This window comes from Panulirus ornatus, chromosome 8 (genome assembly GCF_036320965.1).
Source record: "Panulirus ornatus isolate Po-2019 chromosome 8, ASM3632096v1, whole genome shotgun sequence".
NCBI lineage: Eukaryota > Metazoa > Arthropoda > Malacostraca > Decapoda > Palinuridae > Panulirus > Panulirus ornatus.
In genome coordinates this window covers 45277203-45292743 of record NC_092231.1, presented here as the reverse complement: position 1 = coordinate 45292743, position 15541 = coordinate 45277203, and positions in this window count along the sequence as shown.

Genomic DNA, 15541 nt, shown 5'->3' with positions numbered 1-15541 from the left:
CAAGGGGTGAACAACACCCGTCCCTCGCCCCAGTGGTCAACAGACACATCATACGACAATCAAACTGCCTGGAGTCAGGGGGGGTCACGTGACCCCACACAACCATATGTAGTCATCATTCGGTTAGTCATTCTGTTTAGCGAGCACTGCTGACGCCTCCCGCCAGCTGACCCCCTCCATCGTCCCCAGCTGCACCCACAGCTTGGGTAAGGTCAGTTAAAGCCTGGTTAGCACTCCCCCTCCACACTTCTTCATGGTCGTTCATCAGCATTGGTCAGCTACGCTAATGAACAGATATTCCTCATGCAGTTCACCTCACATGACGTCCCTGTACCCTAGTTATAATAATTATTTTGATTCGTCATGAAGGATGAAATGAGCTGGGTATGTCTTTGTGGCGACAGACATGTTTGTTCACTGTTATCTTTCTCTAACACTCGTGACTGAGGATAGCGGTGGCCCGGCCCCGGGTTGTTACAAGCCTGAACTGACTTCTGTCATTTTATTCTTAAATGTTTTATGATTCGGTTTCAGACCGTAAGATGGGGGAAACACGTAATTAATGCAGCTCTGAAAAATGATTTACCGCTATGTAGAGGTGAATCATTTGTGAGGTGAATGAGTTATGTATGTTATAGGTTGATAATGACCATAGCTGTTGATGCAGCAAATGACCTTTAATCATTTAGTCATTCCCAGACACCACGAGACACATCGATTCATAACTTACCATCACTGTGCCGTGAGTGAAGAACATGAGCTTCACGTATCCTGGGGCCTGAACATGCAGGAGGTGGCGAGGCGTGAGAGGGATAAAGCAAAATGGAGCGAGAGGGTATACAGGGGACGACGTGTTGTCAGTGTGCTGAACCGGGACATGTGAAGCGGTCGGGGGAAACCATGGAAAGGTCTGTGGGGAGCCTGGTTGTGGGTAGGCAGCTGTGGTTCCGGTGTATCATACATGACAGCTAGAGAATGGATGTGAGCAAACGTGGCCATTCCTTTCGTCTGTTCCTGGCGCCACCTCCCTAACGCAGGAAATGGCGGACACGAAAAAAAGAAAAAGTATATATATATATATATATATATATATATATATATATATATATATATATATATATATATATATATATATAAAACTCCCAGGACCCCTTTTATAGGGCTCCTTCAGCTTCAAGGCTGCGCTTCAATCAGGAGTAGGGAGATGATGTACTCCTTGGAGCGAGAAGTTCTTCTATGACACCTGCACTCCATATCACCTGCAGATCACGGAGGTGAAGTCATAAAGTCGGATTACGTATTATACGACTCTTAGATTTCTCTGTATTGTTCCCATATTCTATTTCGTCATTCAGTTCATTCCATTCATCCACAAGTCTTGTCCTGTGAGAGGACTTCGTCCATTCTGCTTACTGTCATTATTGTTTACTTTCATGTGATGTCCTCTGGTTGTTCTGTCCTTGCATCTTTCAGAGAAGCGTCCTCAGTCTGCGTCGCCAAACTGATTTAAGAAATTAAAGCTCGCCCCTTACTCTTCTCTCTTACATAGTGGGCAAATTTAAGGCCTGTAACCTTTCCCTGTAGCTCATCTCTCTTAATTTTAGTACCATCTTGGCTGCGTTCCTCTGGGCCATCTTCCAATAGCTCTCTATGCTTCCTGAACTCAGTGATCGAACTTGAGAAGCGTATCCTGATTTTGCCATGACGTAGAATGTGAACAGCTTGTGGAATATTCCCTTACCACATCTTTGAGTGCTGTTCTGACGATCGTCGCCACATAGTCTGTCTCCTTCACCAATTCTGAAGTGGGACTCTTGTTCGCCACTGGTGAAAGGGGCGATGTCGGCTCCCAGGTCGTGTGTGTCTGCAGGTAGAGCCAGGCTGGACACTCCCCAGGCCAGGTTCTCCTCCTGTTCCTTCCCCTGCTACGCGCACCCCTGCGCCCGCCATTGGTCCACAAACTATAACCTAAAATACAGAATTAACACTAAAAAAAAAAAAAAACAACACTTTACGACGCACTTTGAGTTGTAGAAACTTGGATATTGTAGAGCGCGGCTCGGGAAATAGTGCACATTCTCATCAGTGTCGCTGGCAGGAGCTGTGCATCACGCCGTGGATGGCCATCGTCCGGCTCTCGCCTGGCGGGAAAACTGAGCCTCGGCTTAGCCTGAATTATACCAAGAGGCGACACTTGCGGCGCCACGATGAGACACGCCATCACGCATATGATGATGGTTGTTGCCAGTGCGGGCCAGGAGGTTGCCCCGTCCCGCTCAGATCGGGCCAGGGCGGTCCGGGTTATGGCCAGTCTGGGCCAGGGGATGGCCCGGCCCGTTCGACGTGGCTAGGGTCAATAGATGACCCAGGGGTTGGCCAGCATCCGGTACGAAGCGGAATGTTTGTGATGACTGTCGTTGTTAACTAACTACTCCGCGTCCAAACTACCCTCCGTCCTAACTGCCCTCCGTCCTAACTGACCTCCGTCCTAACTGCCCTCCATCCTAACTACCTTCAAATGGACCACAATCCATACCCCATTTCAGGTTACCCCTCCCCCAGTAAAAGAACCACCTCCCATGCTCTTTTCAAACAACATATTATTTCTTCCCTTCATTTAAGAAACAAATACAAAGCAAAAATGGATATTTCTAGCACCATTATATACAAGGTTCACAACACAGGAAAATCTAACATCAATAGTTACAACCCCAGATAACTCTGCCCTCTAACAATATGTATATAAGGAAATGTGTAAGTTGGTACTTGTGTCCCCTCGTCTAGCTCATATATACTTACATTTACTCAACCAACAGTTGATAAATAAAGACTTTTACTTCACATCAGCCACTGGGTATCTGCAGGAGGTTTTTTCCAGTGGGGAGAACAAAGACACGAGCCCTCAAGGTGATGCCTGTAAGAGGTAAGGAAAATGGTGTGTTGCAGGCCCCGCAGAGGAGGATTTTAATGGGTTCAACATTATGAAGGTTTTGCTTACGGCTTATTGAGGATGTACAGGTGTATGTGTAGTGTACTGACATCTACCAGAAGGGATTGTCGTCCTCCAAACACCTCCATGTGGAAGTTCCATTTGATGACGGGCCTTCCTTACATCACAGGCCTGATTTTGTTTTAGCATTGTCCTGGATGTTGTTACATACTCATTTATTTCATCTAATTCCACGATTGTGTAGAGTTCAACACCACAAGCTATACCGCTCATTGATAGTCACGGTGTCTGCACGAGCAGCCTCTCATAGTTATTATGTTCCATCTCCCTCCCTCTCACACCACACATTACTCGATACAGTAAAGTACCAGCCCCCCATGCTAGGCCCCCCAGCGTGTCACTAAGGGTCGTGTCCCCCGGGGGCGCATAGACACCCCGGGGTTAACTCAAGCCGAGTTACAAGCTGCTGGCTGGTTAGGTAGGTCGCAAGTGTAGTGGTTTACACCACAGCCGAAGTTGGTACCCAATTATCTACCAAGGAGAGGAAGGATGAACAGCTAGGTCGGTGGTCTGGGTAATTCCTACATCCTGTAAGATGACGATAATTTCCTTTTCGCATTGTGTGTGTAGGTACAGCAGTGTTTCCCATCCGATAAATTGGTTAATGTTAAGGTGGGTAAAGTTACACACAGTCCTCGTGCTACAGCGTCAGATGCCAACATGTTAGCGTGTCTAACTCTTCTTCTTGGCAGGATATAAACCGATTAAGTACCTATATAAACACCGTCCCAGACTAATAAACAACAGTTTCGAAATGAAAGATGAATAAGCAAACAGTGCAGCAAACAGACACTTTGTCATCCTAGAATATAATTACCTTCGTGTAGCTTAGCATCGTTTTATGTATTTTGACTGAATCAGTTTGATCTGGTTTTTACAAGTGGGTTTGTGATCTATCAAACGCACAGATTACCTTTTTACATATAGCCATCTAGTATTGATATTATTAATTGATACACCAATAAACATATCAACAGTTTTGTTAGCCCAGAGAATCGAATTTGTTTAGCTTGGATAAATCGACTGGATAACAAACTACACCTTTATCCTTATGTTCTTTAAGTTATGAATCATATATACAGAACATATTTGTGTTCCATCTGTAACTAACGTTAGTTGTCGTAGATCGGACGTGTGATATATGCTGTTGTTATAGAGAATGAACGAAGTAGATCCCAAGACAGACATAAGCGAACCTACAACCTACCTTCATCACATTAATCAAACTACCATCATTGTTCGCAAACTGTGGCTCGTTGTACAAACGCCTCTGAACTCAGCCACTCGCACAATTTGTTTGATATGATACCTTTTATGATCATGATGATCACATACTTTTATGATGATCATGATGATGATCACATAGATCAGCAAACCTTTCTAAACCTGTACGTTCACCAGAAGTGGTCATTCCCCTCACCAAAGATATATATAAATATATATATATATATATATATATATATATATATATATATATATATATATATATATATATATATATATATATATTCCTATGAGTCCACTTGGAAAATGAGACATGATAAGTTCCCAAGTGCACTTTCGTGTAATAATCACATCATCAGGGGTGACACAGGAGAGAAATGTAAGTCCCGAGGTTCGGGAGAACTATGGCAGTGAGGGTATTACCCTGCGGTTTTAGAACAGTTATATTTCACAATCTTTAACACCAAGCATCATGTCATCGGGAGCCACTACCATTGTTAGTGACGTAGTACATGTATAACAAGGTTTCTCTCACTTGTAGCAATACCCTTAGCCACAGGTGTGACTTTCTCAATTCATGATCTGCACAGATTTCCATGATGTCATTGAACACTGCGCGGTTCGATATAGCCAAAAGCACTGATGCTATGGTTCTGTCTTACATCACTCTTTACCAAGGTCTGGGGGTACATTTGTAGGGAGGAATTTGAAGCCACAGGTTATGTCTGTGGTATATTTACCGCGTTATTGTGCCTACAAGAATCAGGGTAACATTTTGTTTAGTACATATTGGGTTGGTCCTGTGAACATTTGTCATACATCTTTTGTGACATTTTTATATTCTTGCAATGGTTGACTCTTGTATTGTTCCTGGATCAGTATAGGTTTTCACATGTTGCTCTTTGTATATATATATATATATATATATATATATATATATATATATATATATATATATATATATATTATATATTTCCTCTGCTCTCACATCTATATTTCAAAAAGAGTTTATACAACATATTTCCTTTTACAGTCACTCCTGCAAACCCGTAGTAATCCGTGGTTTTCCCTTAAAAATCTTTCTTTTCCGTAACGTTTCTTACAGAAATACTATTTGTTACAGTCTCTGAAATACAGGAAAGGTATCCATATGTTGTCGACGTCCTCATCTGGTGTTACCGGGCTCTGCCTGCTCTCGTATCAATAGTACACTCTCGTAAAAGAACTTCTCACTGCAAAGGAGCCTCCATTTCCCTGCTGCTGGAAGTAACGCAGCCTTGGCCAGCTGGAGCCTTTAGAAGGAGGTCCTGGGTAACACCAGGACGCTTTCATGGCAGCTGCTCCCGGCATGATCGTAAACAACATGATAAATGTTCTTGTCCTAACCCTTGACAGAGGCAGCAACAAGTGCTCCTCCCTGAAGGGAGAAATTGGTAGTATTTCACCGTCAGCTCACCTCCTGCCCTGTCCATGTAAGAGGACGGGTCAGGGAGGGTAAACTGCTGGTGTTCAGTAGTTACCGTCTTGTTACCTCGTCTCGTGGATATATGGCCAGTGTTGCATGTGTATGTTAGTTATCCTGTAAGGTTTGCTCTGTGTTACATGTCCCTTAGTTCCAGTCTGCCCCCTGGCCACCCCCTTCCACTAGTAGGCCTGGCTACCCCCTTCCACCAGTAGGCCTGGCCACCCCCTTGCCACCAGCGACCCCCGTGGTCCACCTCACTACCTGCTCACACGTAAAACCCATCCACATAATAGACGCGCCGCCTTCTCTGCTCACATCCAGTTCTTGAAATGATGAATTACGCTACATGTCCGCGAGTTCCCCCGGGTCGAGAACAACCTACAGCGCCCTTCCTCCGTCTGGTTGAGGCTCACCTGGGCCGTGGGCCGCAGGTTCTGCCGCCCGTGGGTTGTGCCCGCGCTCCGGCCAAGCTGGGGTAGGCGATAATGTGTATCCCGCGGGACGGGTTTACAGTGGCAGCAAACGAGGCTTGTGATCACTTTCAATTATACGTCAGATTATTAAGATTTCGGTCAAGGGGGCCCACTTGCCGGGGCCTTATTACGATGCCTGCCTTGAATTAACACTTTTGCTGAGACCTGACGTATCGCAGCCTAGGTTATGGATATGTTATGCGTATCCCAGCCCAGGTTGTGACTATGTTATGTGTATCCCAGCCCAGGTTATGGCTATGTTATGCGTATCCCAGCCCAGGTTATGGCCATGTTAGTCGTATTCCAGTCTAGGCTATGTTAGGTATATCCCAGCCCATGTTATGGCTATGTTATGTGTATCCGAGTCCAGGCTATAGCTACGTTCAATGTCTCCCAGCCCGGGCTATGGTCATGTGAAGTGTCGCCCAGCCCAAGTTCTGGCCATGTTAGGTGCATCCGAACCCAGGTTCTGGCCATGTTGAGTGTGTGTGTGTGTGGTTACCTGTTTGTATTGTGCGGGGAGGCACTTCTACCCCCATGGGACCCCATCTGTTGAGCGTTCTCTACCATCAACTTGAATTCATGCATATGGTGTCTGCATGTGCGCAGTCATTCTCTTCTATTCATGCGCCACCTCTTATACTACAGAACTACTTCTTTCCGTCCATGATTAGAGGACTAACAGTTCTTCTTCCTCTCGCAGACACTGGAGGTGGTCGACCGTGTCAGCTAGGGAGGACTGGGAATGATGTTGGATGCCCAGCTGACAGCACATCCTCCCACCAGACGCACTACGTGGGTATGAGCATCATCAGGTACGTGTTCATGTACTACACACTTTGCTCAGGAAGACACGTGAAAATCGCAGTGACAGTCATTGACGAATCTAGTTTTTATCTGGTTCTCAGGAAGTAATTAAAGTTTCGAAATGTGTTTTTTTACGGATCTGTGTGTGTGTGTGTGTGTGTGTGTGTGTGTGTGTGTGTGTGTGTGTGTGTGTGTGTGTGTGTGCTTCATAATGTTGTTTTCACTGGTCATCATCAGACTTGGGCTTGCGACACAGTTCTTCAATTTTGCCTCTCCCGAAGTTGCCCGGTCCGCTATCTCCAAGTCTTGCAAACTGTGCTTAACTCTCGCCCTCTAAGACACTTAGTATCCCATTCCCTTCTTTCTCATCACCAGCAGACGTTTCCCGGTGCTGGTCGTGTGTGTGTGTGTGACTCGCCTCTGACCGTGTGTGTGACTCGCCTCTGATCGTGTGTGTGTGACTCGCCTCTGATCGTGTGTGTGACTCGCCTCTGATCGTATGTGTGTGACTCGCCTCTGATCGTATGTGTGTGACTCGCCTCTGATCGTATGTGTGTGACTCGCCTCTGATCGTGTGTGTGTGTGACTCGCCTCTGATCGTGTGTGTGTGACTCGCCTCTGATCGTGTGTGTGACTCGCCTCTGATCGTGTGTGTGTGACTCGCCTCTGATCGTGTGTGTGACTCGCCTCTGATCGTGTGTGTGTGACTCGCCTCTGATCGTGTGTCTGACTCGCCTCTGATCGTATGTGTGTGACTCGCCTCTGATCGTATGTGTGTGACTCGCCTCTGATCGTATGTGTGTGACTCGCCTCTGATCGTGTGTGTGTGTGACTCGCCTCTGATCGTGTGTGTGTGACTCGCCTCTGATCGTGTGTGTGGCTCGCCTCTGATCGTGTGTGTGTGACTCGCCTCTGATCGTGTGTGTGACTCGCCTCTGATCGTGTGTGTGTGACTCGCCTCTGATCGTGTGTGTGACTCGCCTCTGATCCTTCTCTTCTCTTACGGACTTTGGTAAAACTTTGGCCGTGGCTCTCGACGTCCTCACATCACTGCACAGGTTGTGGTATAAGTCTTGGCCGTCTAAACCCATTCCCTTGGTTCTCTGCTGCTGGAGGACGTCCCCGGTCGTGCTGGAGGGCGTCCCCGGCCGTGCTGGAGGGCGTCCCCGGCCGTGCTGGAGGGCGTCCCCGGTCGTGCTGGAGGGCGTCCCCCGCCGTGCTGGAGGGCGTCCCCGGCCGTGCTGGAGGGCGTCCCCCGCCGTGCTGGAGGGCGTCCCCGGCCGTGCTGGAGGGCGTCCCCGGTCGTGCTGGAGGGCGTCCCCGGCCGTGCTGGAGGGCGTCCCCGGCCGTGCTGGAGGACGTCCCCGGTCGTGCTGGAGGACGTCCCCGGCCGTGCTGGAGGGCGTCCCCGGCCGTGCTGGAGGACGTCCCCGGTCGTGCTGGAGGGCGTCCCCGGCCGTGCTGGAGGGCGTCCCCGGCCGTGCTGGAGGGCGTCCCCGGCCGTGCTGGAGGGCGTCCCCGGCCGTGCTGGAGGGCGTCCCCGGCCGTGCTGGAGGGCGTCCCCCGCCGTGCTGGAGGGCGTCCCCGGCCGTGCTGGAGGGCGTCCCCGGTCGTGCTGGAGGGCGTCCCCGGCCGTGCTGGAGGGCGTCCCCGGCCGTGCTGGAGGGCGTCCCCGGCCGTGCTGGAGGGCGTCCCCGGCCGTGCTGGAGGGCGTCCCCCGCCGTGCTGGAGGGCGTCCCCGGTCGTGCTGGAGGGCGTCCCCGGCCGTGCTGGAGGGCGTCCCCGGTCGTGCTGGAGGGCGTCCCCCGCCGTGCTGGAGGGCGTCCCCCGCCGTGCTGGAGGGCGTCCCCGGCCGTGCTGGAGGGCGTCCCCGGTCGTGCTGGAGGGCGTCCCCGGCCGTGCTGGAGGGCGTCCCCGGCCGTGCTGGAGGGCGTCCCCGGCCGTGCTGGAGGGCGTCCCCGGTCGTGCTGGAGGGCGTCCCCCGCCGTGCTGGAGGGCGTCCCCGGTCGTGCTGGAGGGCGTCCCCGGCCGTGCTGGAGGGCGTCCCCGGTCGTGCTGGAGGGCGTCCCCCGCCGTGCTGGAGGGTGTCCCCCGCCGTGCTGGAGGGTATTATCCTTGGCCACGATGGGGGGGGGGGGTGCTTGCCCCCGGCTATGCTGAGGTGGGGTCCCCCCCGTACACAAGCTTGGGTCATTAGGACACAAAGTATCGATCGTTGGCCTTTGTACAGTGGACACAGAAAGACTCTTACAGGTACTAGATTAATTACAGGGGAATAGAGGTGTTCGCTCTTACACGCCGGTGTGAAAAATGAAAGAAGTGAATGCTGAGAGAACGAGTCTCGAGAGAACGCAGGGGGAAACTGTGAGGGGGACTGAATGTTGCCTGAATGAAGAGTGGAGGAAGTGTGGAATGATGTGACACCGAAATATACTCAGAGGTACGGCTTGCGGCGCCTCGTGTGGCGAGTGTGGTGGCAGGGGTGTGGGCAGGGTGCGGTGGGAGGGGCGGTAAGGTCAGTGTGGGGGAGGAGGAGGGTCTCTGTGGGACGTCGTCTCCCCTCTGCGTCTCCACTGTGTGGGAAGTCACCAACACTGTGGCCACCACCGCCATCACAGACGCCACCATTACGTCACTCCCACTATGTAACAACTACGTCATACGTGTACATACCAGTATACGATGGTTAACGTAAACAAAGTGGAACCTGGTAGAAGCATGGTTGAGTATGACAAATACGAAATGCTTCCAGTCATTCGCTGCGACGAGTTAGTTAGCTACGGACGGGGTGGTCCAAACCACCTAGTTAGCAAGTTCGCTGATTCTCAGCACCACAGCTGCATAATGCACAACCGAGTAGCGAGGTGTCAAGGTTGTCCTCCAGTAAGAGCATGGTGACCTGGTGTCCTCCAGTAAGAGCCTGGTGACCTGGTGTCCTCCAGCAAGAGGCTGGTGACCTGGTGTCCTCCAGTAAGAGCCTGGTGACCTGGTGTCCTCCAGTAAGAGGCTGGTGACCTGGTGTCCTCCAGTAAGAGGCTAGTGACCTGGTGTCCTCCAGTAAGAGCCTGGTGACCTGGTGTCCTCCAGCAAGAGGCTGGTGACCTGGTGTCCTCCAGTAAGAGCATGGTGACCTGGTGTCCTCCAGTAAGAGGCTGGTGACCTGGTGTCCTCCAGTAAGAGGCTAATGACCTGGTGTCCTCCAGCAAGAGCCTGGTGACCTGGTGTCCTCCAGTAAGAGGCTGGTGACCTGGTGTCCTCCAGGAAAAGCCTGGTGACCTGGTGTCCTCCAGAGGCGGTGTCCTGTGGGCAGCACCAGGATCACCACCAGTCACCACCCTGACACCTACATCGTCACCGCCACACTGTAGAACACAGCCGCCTTCATCACCTTCATCTCGGCTCCGTCTCCTCCGTCACAGAACCTTCTTCACTACTCGATGTGACGCACATAAACTTTGGAACAGAGTAAACCAGAGTAGTATACACCCCGACAAGTATATGATGACGGTATATGATGACATATACCATCTACTAGTCTAACATTGACAGGTAAACAGATTTCGGCACGTTAGGCGTGAAGAAACATTTTACTAATGTCGGTAAATAGTTATTGCAATGTTTATGTCACTGGGTTGCTGAGGTTCTGTACATTTAGCGGGTTTGACATACTGATGAAATTCTGTAAAATGGATTGTTTGTGTATCACAAATATCCGGGTCTACGTCGGCATGAACTGCTGTACACAGACGGATATAACAGATCCGGACATTTGATTAATTTTTCGGACGATAGATAATTATTGAGGAAGTGTCCCTTATTAATGTTCCAGTCATCTCCAACAGCTGCTGATGTCACCGAGTCATTAGTGATCCGTAAATATACTTCGAGATCTTTGGTTTACACGCGAGGAAGAACCCACTGGTCTCATGAGCTTCGTACAGTGTCAGAAATCGTATGGGTCGGAAGGCGAGAACAGAGCGCAAAGCTTGACTTGTGGCCTACGGATTCAACAGGGTTCACCCCAAGCTAACTTCAACCTTCATGGTTGACATCAACACATGGTTGACATCACAGTGGACATCTTGATAGGGCGTGACGTCGGGAAACCCTCAGTTACGTTACGTAGAAGAACGGTCATGTGTCCCATGGAAATTTGAAATCAGGGGAGGCGAGGAACACGCTCACCCGTCGTTGTTGTGTCAGTTATACCACCACAGTGGCTGCCATTACCACCCCATCACTACTGCCATATCGCTACCATACCGTCATATCACTGCTATCACGATATTATCATCACCACTGCCATCACATCATCATTCCGTCACTAATACCGCCGCGTCGCGCGCTACCTGTCACATTTATACTTACTACAGTTTCCTGCCACCACCGCTAATTTCAGCCAATAGATATTACTAATTACTGATGAACTGCCGTCATCACCAGTGATGTCATAGTTCATCCGCACCCATCATCATCACCCGGGAACCCACACGTACTAGGAGTCTCCGTGCACATATTAATGGAACAGTCGATAAATAGCGGCACATGACCTTATCTCATACCGAGGGTAGCGCTTCTGTCTAGGTACAGGTTACAAGGAAGAGTGGTAGTACCCAACGTATCCCTGGGCTTGATGATGAAATAATGAACAACATGTAATGCACTGTGTGCGACCATCTGTTGCTGGTGCGCCCCATCACCGATGACGTCACGTTAGTTTCTTTACACCTTGAGCAAGACCATATGAACCACAAATTGTACACCAAAGACAGGAGGAAACTCCCGCTTCCTGGGATTCCTAGACCGTTAAGTTTCTAATTAATCAATAGATGGCAATAGTGTCGCTACCTGAAAACCGTAATTTCATTCCTTTTATTCGAATCGATAACTTTCCTGTCCCCTCTGTAGAGTGTAGTTCTTGATATGAACTTTCACCAAGACGTTACGACCTTTGGATATGATGGCCTGCTGTTTTACCAAACTGTAAACCGTTAGATTTAGGAGTAAGGGACCATACCCAAAGCAGACATGTGTAATAATGAACGTTTTTGCAGTCAACTTGACCAACATGACGAGGGCAAAACATTTCCCAGTCATAGTTATCTCGAGAGTAAGAAAAAATGGGGATATAGAAAGCAAAATCAATCATAGCTCCTCACGTGTTTGTAGACCTGAATTTTAGAGGTAAGAAAGGTTATAAGAAGAGGGAAGGATGAAAGGAGATGAGCTCTACAGCTTCGCTTTTCAAGGTTAGGTATAGTAACGGTCAATCCTCGGGGAATAGGTATACCCAAGAAACTGTGGGAAGCAGCAAGGCTTTGTTTCTAGTGTTGATATGTTTCATGAGACCAAACATGTGATATTTCTATGTGTAATATAACGTCAGCAGAGTAAAGAGCCACTGACGGACCCGTTTTTTATTCTAACTGTACAATAACCAAGATCATTACCACCATTTTACCACTTAGAAAAAATGATAGCAGCAACACGACGTAATATGTCTATTGTGTCTTCTTATAAACCAGGTAACCTGAACTACAAACATAATCAAATACAAACTAAGGAACACAATTACGACCTCTCACAGACCATAGCTAACTACCACCTACAGACCAACATCAGAACGAGCTATATAACAACTGCCATACACAAACCAGCTGAGTATAAGATGTGTAGTATCAAACTATGGCTGCGGCCGTGCAAGCCTTACCAGACCACAATAGGCTTGGCATGTCTCCGGTTCCACTCACACTCCTCGCTCAACCATCTTTATTGGTAGTGAAAGCATACCGTACTCCGTCAACAAGTGTCGCGGCTGCAGAAAGGAAGATAATTCCAAGCCTCTGTATCATTAAGTTTCATCGTTCCATTAGTCTTATGAGCTGTCGAGGACCTTTACCGCCCAAGCAGCTTCAACCATCGCGGTTTCATTGAGACACCGACATCCAGAGCAACAAAGGAACTTCGGTTAATTTCAATCATAAAGGCGCGCGTGACAGAGTGCGTTTAGTTAGTCCGAGGTAATTACATCAGACACCAGCATCCCGCTTGACTAAGAGACGGAAGGGAATAGATCCTCCTCGCCTGATGGTCGGTTTTAGTGGGTCTCAGGCAAGGGAAACCAGCCATGGTGGCCTGTTGGAAGTGAAACAACGCGTCTTAGATGGATTCAGTCTGGAGGAAATTCACCTGCTTGCTCACCAAGTAGCCCTTTAAGGGCGATATACATTATGAGCAATGTGGTATTAGAATTGTCTGTGACACCTGAAGGTGATAAAAGATTCTTCGGAAATGTTTATATTTTAACTTGGGCGGCTTGTCACCCTTGTATGTGATAGACTCAAACCCCAACTATTCAATCAACGTATCGCAGAACTCTTTATTTGTGCTTTGAATGAGCGTTGGCCGACCTTGGGATGAATTTATCTAAATTTTGAATAAGACCAGATTTTTCACTGACTTTAATTCAACCTTTGAGAACCTTTCTCTGGCAATTGACAGCGTAATTTGTTCTTTGAGCCTTATATGTGAGCTTTGTCTGCCCTTTCAGTTTCATTCACCCTTTAAATGAACCTTTTCTTCTAAATGAACTTATGTCCATTCACTGAACATTATTTATCCTGAGTGAGACTTTTCTGACTTTTAAGTGACCTTTATATATTCTGAGTGGAACAATCTGTCCTTCCAGTGAACCTTATAAACCGATCCATTCAGTGACCCTTATCTGACCTTTCACCGAGACTCATCTGATCTTAGTGAGCTTTTTTTTCACCTTTGAGCCTCATCTAACCTTTGAATAAACCTCATCCAACCTTTGAGTAAGCCCCGTACTTTGGCTTGAGCCATATCTGAACTCATCTTGTTTCAATATATGTATTTGAGTGAGTGAACTTCAGCCAACATTTTCCACCACACAAGTAATATACAAGAGATAAAACATTTATTTTGAGACGGCACTGCATAGATATGTGCTACAACTATTGCCATCACCCCAGTTGATGCCAAAGTATCATTTAAATCTTTGAAAACTGAATATTCCTCATTCACTTTGTTTTGTTGTTCATCAAAATATTTTATCTTGCCAGGAATATCCTATTTAAGTATTCTCAAGGCTTGAGAAAAGGCATTAGCTTGAAATTTCTCTAGATTTCTCAAGTATGATTATGGAAATTTGAACCAGAAATCAATTACATTAAGGATGTACTCATAATATTCTTTTAATACCTAAAGTATAGTATACAGAGGAGCAAATGCCATAAAAATCTCAAAAAAATATATATACAATTACTTATATTCAGCCATATTTTTATTTCACTGGCTTTGTAATTTCTTCTTTTGGCTAACCCATATTCTGTCATTTACCTTAGCAATGAAATTGCTTTTCATGTATCATGGTCATTTTTCTCATCTTAGGATGAAGGAAAGATATTCTTCCTTCCAGATTTACAATTCTTTATTATCTGAAATAGAGGAAAAGATAAGCCCCTGCCCACTACCAGCCCCCCAACAGTGGAAAACGACATTTAATAAAAAGGGACTATTACAGCTATTAGGAGAGTACCAGCATGCAATATTACCTCCAGCCATTCCAAACAAAAGTTGTAAGACATTCTGAGCTACTCTCACCAAGATCGATCATCCTACACATTTATCCCCTCAATCTTAAAGTTTTTATCTGATAACCCATTCCAAAAAAAATTTTACCCACCCCAGACCTTCTGTGGCCCTTGGTAGATGCCTCATTTCCAAAAAATAGTTCTAATAAGCCAAGTAACATATATGAAGGTCTCATAAAACTGAAAAACCAAGAGTGTGTTAGCTCATTCTCATAACATTTAGTTTATTTGAAGCATCAAGGTACTTCTTCCCGGATGACAGTATCATGCAATGCACACGAAAGGGTTCTAACTGCCTTCATGCACTGAAATCTTACCTAAAATAAATGGATGCAAGCCATCCAGGAACAGTACCACAGAGGACTTCTGCCCAAGTCGTGGGTTAACCAGGACCAACAGAGGCAGAGGATTGGCAAAGGAAACAATCCTATACTGCAACCCTTGTTACCTCTACACAGCGAGATGTCCTTTCTCCCAGTTCAACTGGTATTCTAAATGTGGAGATAGTTTGAAATTTTATTGAAGAAAAAGTACTGACCTCAACACCCTATCCAGAATATGAGAAGAAGTGACAAGAAATGAAGACTGACAGGCAGAAAGAAAGAAGGCTCAGATAAATATCAAAATAGATCACTATATATAGTGATCTATTTATATAAATATATAGATCACTATATAAATTGGTTAAGATGTGATGTATAATGTCCAGGTTATAAATGGGTATTGATAGTAGTTTTAAGTTTATTGACACATGACAACACAGCCCAACACATTACTGTGAGTTGGAATGTACAAAAGCTTAATGTTTATAGGGAAAAAATTTGAACTCTGAAAATAGTCAGTGATAATATATATAGGATTACCACGTAGCTTTACCCTAACACTGGTTTCTCATCATAGGTAACAGTAATGATAATAATAAAATGAATATTAACAGAACAAAGAA